We start from the raw sequence: 13,028 nt of genomic DNA, 5'->3' as shown, positions 1-13,028 counted from the left end.
AAATACGTCTCGCTTCCTTCTTCAGTATTTTGTTTATGTGTTTGAAAAACTATAAAGAACTAAAATTCATAAAATGTATTTTCGTTTTTAACTCTTTTATGTTTGTTATTTCAATTCAAAGTTGGTGTTAGTCGTTTCGACTAACAAGCACGCAGACAGGGTCAAAAGAGCGAAGCACTTCCAGGGCTAACTATATTTGTCTCAGCACATGGTTTCTTCATAGTTACATGATTTGGTTACACAGGCCTACAAAATTTGAAAAATGTTCAGACCCTGGGACTAGCGTATACTGTTCTAAAGGTTTTTGGTGCGCAGACTCTGAATTTGATCAGATTTTTCCATTTGCTCAGGTTTTTGAGATAATCGAGTCTAAAGGTGCGAAAAACACGATTTTTTGCTATAGTGTAGTCTCATCATGAGTAATTCGTTTTTGTAGAAAATTTAATAACTCATTTGAATGTTAAGTTTCTCCCCTTGACAATACTTTTTCATTCAACTAAACATCTTTTTTAAGCCTGAGGTATTGTGGTTCGAAGTTTACGAGTTTTGCGATATTTCATCTCTGTACATAAATCCTTGAAAGGTGGAATTTCAAAAAAAAAAAAAACAGATTTGTAGTATACTTTTAGGCTTCTATATTTATATTATGAATGCTTGTATTTGAGCTTAAAAGTTAAACTGCATATGCTAATATGTTCAAACTAAAATAAAATAAATCAAGAAAATAAACATGCAATAAAATAAAAAAAATATATAATATAATAATAATATAAAGACAAAGTAAAATCACATTAAATAAATTAAAATTAAATAGAATAATATTTTGAATTTTTTTAATAGTTTGAGTTGTAGCTATTCTGAGCTTAGGGGTTTAAGAATTTTATTTTAGTTAGTTTAATTTTATTTCATTTAATTTTTAAGTCAATTTAATTTGATTTAGTTTCATTTAATTATTTATTTTTTTTTATTTTATATAAGTGAATTTTATTTCATTATTATATTTCCTTTATTTTGAAAATAGTAAGAAATCGTGTTTTTCGCAACTTTGGACCGGATTATCTCAAAAACCTTTGGAAAAGTATAAGCTGATCCCAGGGTCTGAAAAATGTCGGCCCGATGAGCTAGAGACTTGAAACTTTAAACTTAGCTCAGAACCCGATGACAATGCAATGTGAAGAAGAAGAAATTATGTAATCTGCTAGGTGGCGCGGGTGTCGAGATATTTGAAAAAAAAACCTATTTATCGACCGATGTGGTATATATTTGGAATGTATATTACCTACAAGAAAATAAATAACAACACAAAGTTGCCGATAGGTGGCGCAGGAGTCGACAAAATTTGTAAAGTCCGATTTGTTTCATCTTCAGAACGTGTATTAGCTAAATGGAAAGAAATAACTTCACAAAAAATTTAGCCGTTAGGTGGTGCTGGATCGTTTTTTTTACTAACTACTAATAAAAGCTTGTCTTTAAACATTTTTTTTTTTGTTTAATTACTTGTTTAATAAAATACTCAAAAATCGCTTCATTGTGAGGAGATAACTTGTTTGAAGCTCATTGAAATATGGATTTAAATAGTAAATTGTAGAGCATAATCAATTTTTAACTTGCGTTAAAAATGCTTCTGGGCCAAATCATAATTTTTATAATAGTAATCCATGTTATTTACGCAAAAATGCAATAAAAACAGATTCGAGGAAAAATGGAGTTAACTACTTTTGCAAATAATCAGATCAAGGTCAATACTAGCTTGAATCATTTACTTTATATCTTAAATTAAAATGGTCTGGTATTATATTCCCTTCCTCCATTTCCAGCTGCGAGTGTGTAAATTTCACTACACATTAGGAGGAAAAAATACAACATTTCTGCTACGATTTTCAGTTTATTTAAATGGAATTGCGTTCTTACAAGTATTAGGTAAAAACTCGTTTTTTTTTCTAAATATTAAAAAATTGCAAATGCATAAATTCGTAAATAATGCTGGCAATTAATTACGCTACATTTTTATCGCTACATGTCTTCTGATAAATATGAAGATTCTTGTGTTAACGAAACAAAAAAAAATAAAAAATAATAATGTTTTGTTTACAGCTAATGGAGAATTTTTTTAAATTTTTATTTTCTCTGAGTTTTTGCAACTAATTTTTGCATTAGATTTTGTTCATCTGGGTGAATGTTTGTTTATTGCACATTTCTGACACATTCCTAACTGACAGTGTTATTGTGCAAATAATAATGTACACCGATGCATACATAAAAATGGATATACGTACATAAATACGTTAGGATGATTTACAATGGATGGCAAAAAAAAAATGAAATAATCGATTAATTAATCATATAATTAATCACAAGCCAAAAAAAATTGATTGCAATTATTGAGAAATAATCGATTAATCGAATTTTTAAAGGCACTATTTTACAGTGAGTATTCACAAAAACACTTCCATACAAAATTTCTATTTCTGTTGTTAATTAGCCTTAAATAAAATAAGGCAAGTATTTTGAGCGACATAATTACACGGTGTTACAAAATAAAAAAAATAAAAAATGCGCGAACTTTTTAAGTGACTTGGTACAGGCCGTAGAGCTAGCCGATTAATTCACGAAATGTTTTCAAAATTTTTCTAACAAATTCTCAAATTCTCTACTTATTCTTAAAAAACATTTTCGCATTACTTCCGGCATTAAAGAATTTTTATTTTAATTTAAAATTTTTATATGGCTTTAGAAAGAATATTTCGATGGTTGAGTGGAAGATCGACCTATCTCGGCAGCCAGTTCGAAAACGCTCTATCTCAAAAAACTTTTCAAGGACGCCCTACTTCAGAATTTAATTGAAAAACACCTCATCTCAAAATTCGGTTCAAAAACGCCCTATCTCACTTCAAAATGTATTGAAAATATGCTGATATAGGGCGTTTTTGAATCGACAGTTGAGATAGGGCGTTTTTGAAACGAGTTCTGAAATAGGGCGTTCTTGAAAAGTTTTTTGAGATAGAGCGTTTTCGAACTGGCTGCCGAGATAGGTCGATCTTCCACTCAGCCATCGATTTGTACTATTTAAAGAAATAATAAAATTTGTCAGCTCATTGTAACATTTTTGAAAAAAAATCTGAAATTTAGACCAATTTTTATTATTTTCTTTCACTTCTACCCCATTTATTGCCAAAATATTTAATTCCGAAGAAAACAAGGTACAACTCAATAAAATCAATAAAAAAAGTTATGAAGTTATGCCATCTTATATAGAGACAAATCCAATTTTTTCCATACGAATTATTGAAACCTCAAAGTGCATCCTATTCAACTGATTCAAATTTTCAGTGAAAGTATATGGAAGAAATTTTTAGAAAATTCATATATTCCAAAATTTTCTATTGATTTTCATAGATGATACCTAGTTCTACTCGGAATTAAACGTTTCTTTTTAAGGTAATGACTAAAAGGTACTATTTTTAACCGATTTAAAAAAAATGGAAGTTCGTCGGAATTTCTTTTTATTCGTTATTTTTATGTATGTTACTGCATAACTTTGGACCACGTTAACCGATTTCGATAATTAAAAAAATTAAAATAACTTGATCTGTTGCAAGTGGCTCTTAAGAGGAAGATATATTTTTTTTTGATGTTGCGTGAGGCAGTCTAATGTGCATACTTGTAGAATGCAAGAAAAAAATTACATAATATAATTTGTTCGTCGTCATTGTAAATTCTTGTTTGGCTCTTTACTTTAGCCTAAATTGTTCACACTTTACTATGGCGGCTAATCAAAATGAATAAAATACGAGTTTAAAAATTAGCAAAAAAAAAAATTAAATTGATTCTCGTATGAAAAACAAGCGAAGCGAATCCATATCCATTCCCGCCACGCTGCTCATTTTTAAACCGCATTTTCATTTACACGCATTTATTTTTTGTGTGAATATTTTCTTGCATTATGTTTTTAATTTTTATTTTAATTTTTTATTATGTGTAACTAAAATGTGCGAAATGGAAAATCTCACTTTGTAAAATTTGTCTGAATTTTTCTTGGCAACCACAATATATTTAATTTTTTAATAAACAATTTTTTCCGTTTCAAAAATTTTTGAATTTCTGGTTTACACTTGATTTGTTTAAATTTCTTTTCTAAAAAAAAAATTGATTCTGCACGCGCATTTTTACACGTTTTACACGCTCGCGCAACATTTTGGTTTCAAAGTCAATTTGAATTTCGCACAATTTTCATGCAGCGCTAAAATTGTGAAGTTAAGAAAACAATTTTTTACAATTTACTCATACTTATTTACATACATACATATGTATGTACATATTTATGTTTTAATAAATCTCTTCGATAGCGCTTAAATGCAAAGAATTTTTAAGATTTGCGTAGCGCTTGCGTTGCCACAAAAAAAAACATATTTTCTTGTCGTCATTTTTTTTCGGCAAAACAAAGCAATGAATCAAATTTTTTAAACAGTAAATACTGAAAATTTGGAATTTTGCGTTTTTTTTTTTATACATGGATACATAAATACGACATCTGTATATTTTAAGGTCCGTTGAACATGATGTGAGAGCAACCATGAACCAATTATGTCTAAAAGTAAAAGAAGTATATATCGGTTTTTGTGTGTACATATTTTAAATTCGAAAATGTCTTGCATAATAAACGCTTTGAAAAATGTTGACTTTGCTTTCTAGAATTAACGATAGAAGAATAAGTTTGGTATCGCGTTTTATATTCGGGAATATCACTGAACCCACAGCAGTCCGATATTTCTAGCTGTTTTATCACTTAATTGGAATAGCCACGTATGTACATACGAGGGGACGCTGAAAAGTCTAGCGCCTAAGGTATTAAAATAGCAGATAGAAATTTATAAAAATTTTAATTTTTTATATAACCTCCCTCTACTTCAATGCACTTCCTACATTTATCATAATGAGCTTTTAACCCTATGAAAAAATATATATTGTGGGGTGCTTGATTTCTTCAAATCCAGTCTTGACCAGGGCACGCCTTGCAACTCGCGCAGTGTGCACGGGTGCATTGTCCTGCAAAAACATGACTCCTTTGGCCTCTCCATTTCTCGACAACCACTTTTGAATTCTCGGCTCCAACGTTTGATGGTGGCAATGAAGGTCCAGACTCCCCAGATACTGTAGACATCTCTTCAAATATACCTGTCGGCGTGTTAATATTTACGCAGGACAAAACATTAATGACACTTAACGGTACTTAGGTACGGGACTTTTCATCCTCCCCGCGTATTTACATTAAAATATTTAAGGTTTGGGTTGACCTCTTCCAATCGTCCTTGCCCACTATAGGTAATAATCTGCCTTACCAATGCTGTAGTAATTTCAAGTATTCTTTAGGAGTATAGCACTTCCGCAAAAGTTCAGAGTCGAAGGAAAACTTTCACAAATTTCAGTTCCGTTAAGAGCTGCAGTTCGAAATTGGGATGGGCACCGATAACAAAAACTTTTTTTTTTTAGTAATAACGGTTTTTTATTCAGGTTTTAAACCGTTACGAAAACTGGATTAAAAACCTGATCTTTTCGGTTTATCAAAAAAAAAAAACCGAATTATAGAAACACTGCAAAAAAAAAACAACCAAAAACATCGATATCGAATTAAATTAGATTTTCACTTACACTTATTACTTAGTGCTGTGCAACGTAAAACAATTAAAATAATCTTTTTGCTTTATGTTATATAACAACTTCATTTCCAAAAATAAGAAATATAATAAAGCGTTGCATATATTTATACAAAAACAAACTTTATTTCACAAACAAAAACTGTTTTAATTTATAGATAAATACATATTTATATAATTACATACATATATCGAAGGTCCTCTGCAACAACGACATAAAAACTTACTACTGTTAAGTGGCTCTCGTCTCTAATCTTTGTCTAATCCTTGCCCAACCTTTACTAAAGTAAGTAGTAAGGATTGCTAAAGTAAGCAGTAAAGATTAGACATGGATTCGACAAGGATTAGAGAGTTGAGGCACTTAACAGAAGTAAGGGTATATCCAAGTTTCAAACTTAGTACAAAATTTCATTATTCACAATCAACTTCACAATCGATTATGCTTAGCTACCTGAAGAGCAATGAAAATTGAGTAGTCAATTTGAAGTGTTTGGTACACGGAAAAATTGTATTCTTATCTCGAAGATTTACATAATAATTACCAAATGCTGGTGAATGTAAAAACCCAACTTTCGGTAAAAAAAAAAACAAAAACAAACAAAACGATTAACTCCTAAATTAAAAAAGACTGAAGAAGATCATTAACCAAATAAAAAAAGACGGCTTTTGGAAACACCCATCTTATTTGAACATCCCTAGTTCAAAGGCTGATGTTATCATCTCGTTAACAGGAGAAGTTCGGCTTTAGAAAGCCTAACCAAAAAACCCGGTTCTACCCTTTTCACCCGTATATTACTCTTTACATAACCTTAAATGAGTTGAGAACTCCGGTAGAACTAAGCCATGGAATAACAAGAAAATCTAATCACTGTCTTTTAAAAGAACTGAAGTAGTTCTCATACGATCAGAATAGTGTTTCAACAAGCTGGGAAAATATTTAGAGAAACCGCCTATGAGTACTTGAAATAGTAAAATAATAATAATATTTAGGCGCTAACACTTTTGCTAAGTATTTGGCCCAGCTTCTCCACCAATTTGTGATGTGCGGCTTGATGTTGTTACACAAATGGCGGGACCTAAAGTTTTACGCCGCCTCCGAACGGCAAATAGATTTTATGAGAAGCTTTGTCATGCTAGAAATACGCTCGGAGGTTTACCATTGTCTGCCGAGAGGCGGCCGCTATTAGAAAAACATTTTCTAATTTAGATGTTCCTCGGACCAAGGCCCGAACCAACGACCTCCGGAGTAATGGTATTTTACCCTTTCACTTTCAAACAGTTGGAAAAGCGATATTTCGAAACGATTTTTGGAATAAATACTCCCTATTTCAACTTAAATATCCTGTGTTAGCACTCAATTTTTTTATTTATTTAATTAAAAGTTTCCCCAAAATAAATCGTATCCTTCTAAAAATACCCGCCATTACAGCGCTGCAGAAATGAAATAATTGAAATAAGTTAGATGATTGCTGCCGACAGGCAAACTAACGTCGATTTCCGCTGACGACAACAATTTCAGAATTACACAAAGAATTACACAAATTGACGAGAAAATCAAATGCAGGAAAAAAATCGAACGCAAACGTCGTGCAGCGTAAAGTAAATCACTCGATCGCCGCGATCACATGCAGACGCAAACGTTTGATGCTCTATCGGTCAGCATTAGAAAGGCCAACAACTAAAAATATATTAACACATCTTGGTAGACATGCCAAAGTGGCAGCAGATATTTCACATACAATTCTATTAAAATATATATACATATAAAAAAGAATGGAAAATCTTTACATAGTTAAATTGGATAGCATGTGCGACGAGTGCTCGAATTAATCGAGCTTGCCCAGCCCAGCGGTGAGTCAAACCATAGACACACATAGGCACATAGACGTGAACGCTCCGCAAATACCAAACAATAAACAACTTGTTGGAAGAGCATCAATAAAAGTTTGGTATTTAAGAAAATAAAAAAAAAAAACGTTTTAAAATAGAAATAGAAATAAAATATATGTACTTTTATTGCGTACAGACTTAGCGTGCACTCTGCATATGTATAGGTATTAGGTAAAAAAAAAGTGATAGACGTGTCGTTCGAAAATAATCTACTGACAGAAGTGATCCCCAAGCGATCTGAGGCACAGAAAATTTCGCAGAAGTTAAGTGTTGATTGAACGCTGCCCCTTACTGACCCGCCGTCTGACTTATAAGGACAATGAAGAAAGTTCTGATAAGAAATGCCCCTTTCTCAATCTGCTTTGCCCAACAGCGGTATGTATCGGAGGTTGAAATGAGATTTTAAATGGTCGAGAATTGTATGTCAGCCTTTAAAAGACAGCAAATTTTGCCTATTTTTGAAGGGCCAAAAAATATGTACACTTTTGAAATGACCTAAAAATTATGACCACCTTTTAAGTAACCAAAAATGTATGCCCAATTTAAAATGACGAAAAAATTATGGCCCCTTTTTAAATTACCAAAAATATATGCCCTACTTTTCATATTACAAAAAATTATGTTCAGGTTTTAAATAGCAAAAAACGTATGCCCAGGTTTTAAATAAACGAAAAATTAATTCCAGTTTTTAAATTATCAAAAGTCTATGCCAAGTTTTTATGTGACCAAAAAGTGTATCCACTTTCTAAATTACCAAAAGTGTATGCCGAACTTTTAAATGACCAAAAAATTGTGCCTAATTTTTAAATGGCCAAAAAAGTATGTCCAGTTTTCACATAACCAAAATATGTATATGTCACGTTTTTACATCACCAAAAAATATGCCCACTTTTTATGCTCAGTTTTTACAAGACCAAAAAAAGATGTCAACTTTTTATATGGCCAAAAGAAATACGCGCAGTTTCAGGTAATCAAAAAATTTTTTCCCACTTTTTAAATTACCAAAAAGTTTATGCCCAACATTAAATATCGACAAATTATGGCCACTTTTTAAATGTTCAAAAATATATGCCCAGTTTTTAAATTAAAAAAAAATTGTATGCACTTTTTAAATTATCCAAAATGTATGCCAAGGGTTTATATGACCAATAAATATATCCACTTTTTAAATTACCAAATTATGGTAATTTTTTAAATGTCCAAAAGTATTTACATATATGCCCACTTTTTAAATGATGCGAAATTATGTTCAGCTTTCAAATGCCTAAAAAGCATGCACAGTTTTCAAATAAACAAAAAATTGTGTCCAGTTTTTAAATTATCGAAAATTTTATAACTATTACAAAAAATATGTCAACTTTTTCAATCACCAAAAAATTATGCCTAATTTTTAAATGGCCAAATTATACGCCCAAAAATGATGTCCAGCTTTACATAACCGAATAACATGACTTAAAAACACATACGTATGTACATAGATATGTCCACTTTTTATGTTCAGGTTTTACAAGACCAAAAAGTTATGTCTACTGCTTATATGACCAAAAAAGTATGTGCAGTTTCAAGTAATCAAAATTTTATTGCCACTTTTTGAATGAGGAAAAAAGTATACTAAATGACCAGAAATTATTCCTAGTTTTTAAATGACAAAAAATTATGTCCAGTTTTAATATAATAAAATATATATCTAATGTTTTCATATTACCAAAAATGTGTACCCAGTTTATAAATTACCATAACTTTATGCCGACTTTTTAATTTTTAAATTTTTTTTTTTAAATCTTTGAGAACCTTAGATTTATTTCCAACTTTAAAATGGCCAAAAATATGCCTTATTTTTTAATGGTCAAAATTTTTTACTTTGTTTGTAAATTACCAAAAATTATTTCTAGTTTTTATGTGACCAAAAATTATGTCCAGTTTTAAGCGACGAACAAATTATTGCTAGTGCTTTTGATGTATGCCCAGTTGTCAATAGACCAAAAACCTATCCACAGTTTCAAAACTAGCAAACATTTATGTTCAGTTTTTTAACTTTCAAGCATCTGTGCCATATCTTTCGTGTATTATCGCATGCACTTAATTAAACTACTTCCTGTTGATTTTAGCAATTTGCGTTGCGCAACTAAATAGTAGACTGTTTGCAAAGCCTTTACTTTTAGTATTTTCGATTTTTGTTTATTTTACGAGTAACTTAAAAATCGTCTAGTATGTGGCGCCTCAATTAGCACGGATATCACAAATTAATATAATTTCACTATTTATAAAAAAAAAAAAACAAATAAAAAAATATATGGCTTTTACTTTCGACAAGTTTACACTTTCATTACATTGATTACACAATTTCGTTTCGTCTTGCCTTTGACAATATTTTAGTGTATTTTTGCCTCCTGTATGTTTTGACCATTAGGGCATGCATACATACATATGTAAATATGTTCTCTTTGTAACTGCTTTGACAGCTAATAAGAAGTGCAAATACTCAGATTACCACAGAAAATATTGAATTTTCGTAAATGCATTTTATTGTATCCACGAAAAGATGTTTAAATTGTTGATCGCCATTATTATGGCCCAACCGAAATATGGCGTCTATTGCGTGTTTATTCGCTCGCTCACCAGTTGGATGGATTGATGGATGGCTACTCGTAATGTGCAACTTGCCGCCATCAAAAATGTTTTATTGTGCAACAGATTGTATAACAAATAGAAATGTGTGACTATGCATTCTGATGTGGATACGTATGTATAAGCCTCCTGTGTGTGCTGCTCACATGTGTCTACATTAGGGTGGTAACAAAAAAAAATTAAAAAAAATGTAAAGTAGGAATTTTAATGCTCTCCCTCTCTTCGCCTATTCTTTATCGAAAAAAATATAACCTTATTTTTTTAAATTGAAATCAAAAAATATTTAGAGGTGTCGTTCAAAACGCTCAAAATTTTTCATGTATTTTATATGGGGGTGAAACAAGTTTTCGCAGAAATTGTCTAGAATTCTTTAAAATCAATATTTTTCAATCGAAAAAGTCTGGTTATCTTCAGGAGACTTGCAATAACAATATCCAATTGTTTATTTTACCATTTTTTAATACTATAGATTTTTTCTGGAATTTTCTGCGCTGAGAGGAAAATCAACCAAAAATTGGTTAATATTACCAAATTCAAACTTGAAAAGGAATCAACGTGAGTTTTGGTTAATACTAACAATGCTTTGGTTGAAATTTTCAACAATGATTTGGTAATATTAACCACAATTTTGTTTACATTAACCAAACTTTTGATTGGCGATTTTTCGTTTGAATATGTTTATGTTCTGCACTTCACAGATGCTTTTTCACAAGAATTTTTATTATCATTTTAACATTTTGCCTCTGACGGGATTAGATACTAACAGCAAGCATCTCTTCACACTCAGCTACAGCCGCTTTATAAATATACCTTAAAATGTTCAACTTGAAACAATTTTCTTCGTCGTTTGATTTGGTTCTGCACTTCAAAGAGGCCTTTTCGTAATTATGAAAAATCAAAAACAGAAAAAAATAAAAAATTATGTATCGCGCTAACGGCATTCGTACCTGCTGGAAGCCAACAAATAACAGCAAGAACCTCTGCTCGTTCAGCCACTGCCATACATACGAATTTGTTCTCAAATGTTCAACTTGATTCACATTTCTTACAATCGGCTTATTGACCATGAAAAAATCAAACCATAAGTTGGTTGAAAAAACCATGGAAAACTTTGAGCGCTTTGACCGGCCTCTAAATATACAATTTTGATTTCAAAATAAAAAAAAATAGCGGTATATTTTTTCGATTTAAACCACGCACGCATTTTTGGACCACCCTAATGTACACACATACATATACATGTATTCGGTACAATATTACACTTTATGTATTTTGATTTTTGAACCTAAAAATACTTCAGGCACGGCCGGCCGACATATCATATTGCTTTGAGTGTTTATTCAGAAAATCGCCAAACAGCTGTTTTTATTTTTCTCAGATTTTTGTATGATTTTTCTTGTTGTATGCACCGTTGTATGTCATCGAGCAAAGTATTATGTACGCTATGTTTTTAATGAATGTTGTTGGACCTTGTGCTCCTATACAAGAGATTTTTCTTTATTTATATTTTGCCGTTTTAGAGTAGTCCATTTAAAGCAATCTTTGTTTGCAAAGAATTTAAGTGCCTCAATGGATACTACATAAAAACTTCCTAGTAGACGATTTCATTTACGATTGCTTCAGGGAGCGACTGTGGACACACCAATCCGTTAAATATGAAAACCCAGCAATAGACCTGATATCATCTCTATTAAGGCGACTTTTGTTCCTTCTTGTGAAAATAGTTCTTGCCTATCTACCGTTCCCGCGTACTTACTGTGTTTTGAGTTTACCAACTCAGTTTCTGAGTATACTCACTCAGTAGTCATAAGTTTCGAAGAATACTAACTGGGTCCTCATAAATAGTGCCAGCTCTACGATAGCCTATTGCGAACCTTCTTTCGCCTGTTCATAGGCGGCTTCGTTTTTTTAGAATGGATTCCGAAAGTCCGCATCTTTCAAACCATTCGGCCATTACATTCTAAGCTACAGTTTAAGCTGTCATTTTGTTTGGTTGAAATTATTGAATGAAAATACGGGGTGCTTAATTGACTTAGCATCTGGAAGCTCTAGTCGTCTTGAAAGCTTCAACCTTATCTCTCTTAACATATATGACTTTTCCACTCGCTTCTCCCCTAGAAACGAATGGAGGGAAGTAGAAGGCACCAATGAACTTGTACATGTGTGGGTCAAAGCTTGACGGAATGATTGGTGGAGGGGGTCTTTTGCAACGATCTCTCTATTAACCTCAAATTTACGCTTCCATATCACTGCAATGTTTTCTACGCTGAGGTAGTTGGCACTAAGGCTGACGTCGGCCTACGTCGGTTAGGTTGCACCGGTTGTCCCAGGCGAAGGGCGCAATTGGGGTTCAAGTTGGTTTGCAGCCCTCCTTTGTACTCAGAGCTCGCTGAGCTAATATGAGGCCCAACCGTTCAAGAGTGAACCCCAGTGGGCCGGAGGTGTCTCCAGCTGCTTCCTATACGGTAATAACGTTTCAAGGATGCCTTTCCACTCCAGAAAAAGTCAGCTCTCTCTTTTTCTCAGTGCAGTAAGTAAATGTTTCATCTCTTTTTTCGTTGCGTCCGATTATTTTCTAGTCAGACTTATGTATATGATTACCAGGCCATAGTAATGTCGCAGCAAACTGCGCTGCGGATGAGTTAGCCATGAAAGGTAGTCGATCTCAGTGAACGAAGGAAAATGGGGCTACCTTAAGCTACTTTCGGGTTCCTCTTTGATAAGTCGGCCTTGTATCAGCTCGGCGAGCACTGGGAGAAAGTAGGGAATTGAGCCATTTCAAGTTATTTCTGGCCGAAGGAATCTTCTTGGTCTCACAAATCCGAAACAATAGCCGTGTGGGTATTCATGCGGATC

At 32.3% G+C, this 13,028-nt stretch overlaps 1 protein-coding gene across 1 annotated transcript in view; it reads left to right on the top strand.

Moving 5' to 3' along the window:
• The window catches only part of LOC118742285 (unconventional myosin-XVIIIa), a gene marked incomplete in the record, with an annotated part of 149,081 nt that overhangs the window by 93,043 nt on the left and 43,010 nt on the right, over positions 1–13,028 (top strand).

Source organism: Rhagoletis pomonella, unplaced genomic scaffold, assembly GCF_013731165.1.
Source record: "Rhagoletis pomonella isolate Grant_MI unplaced genomic scaffold, Rhpom_1.0 Rhpom_scaffold_00001, whole genome shotgun sequence".
In the NCBI taxonomy this organism is placed as follows: Eukaryota; Metazoa; Arthropoda; class Insecta; order Diptera; family Tephritidae; genus Rhagoletis; species Rhagoletis pomonella.
This window is presented reverse-complemented; position numbering and strand designations above follow the sequence as displayed.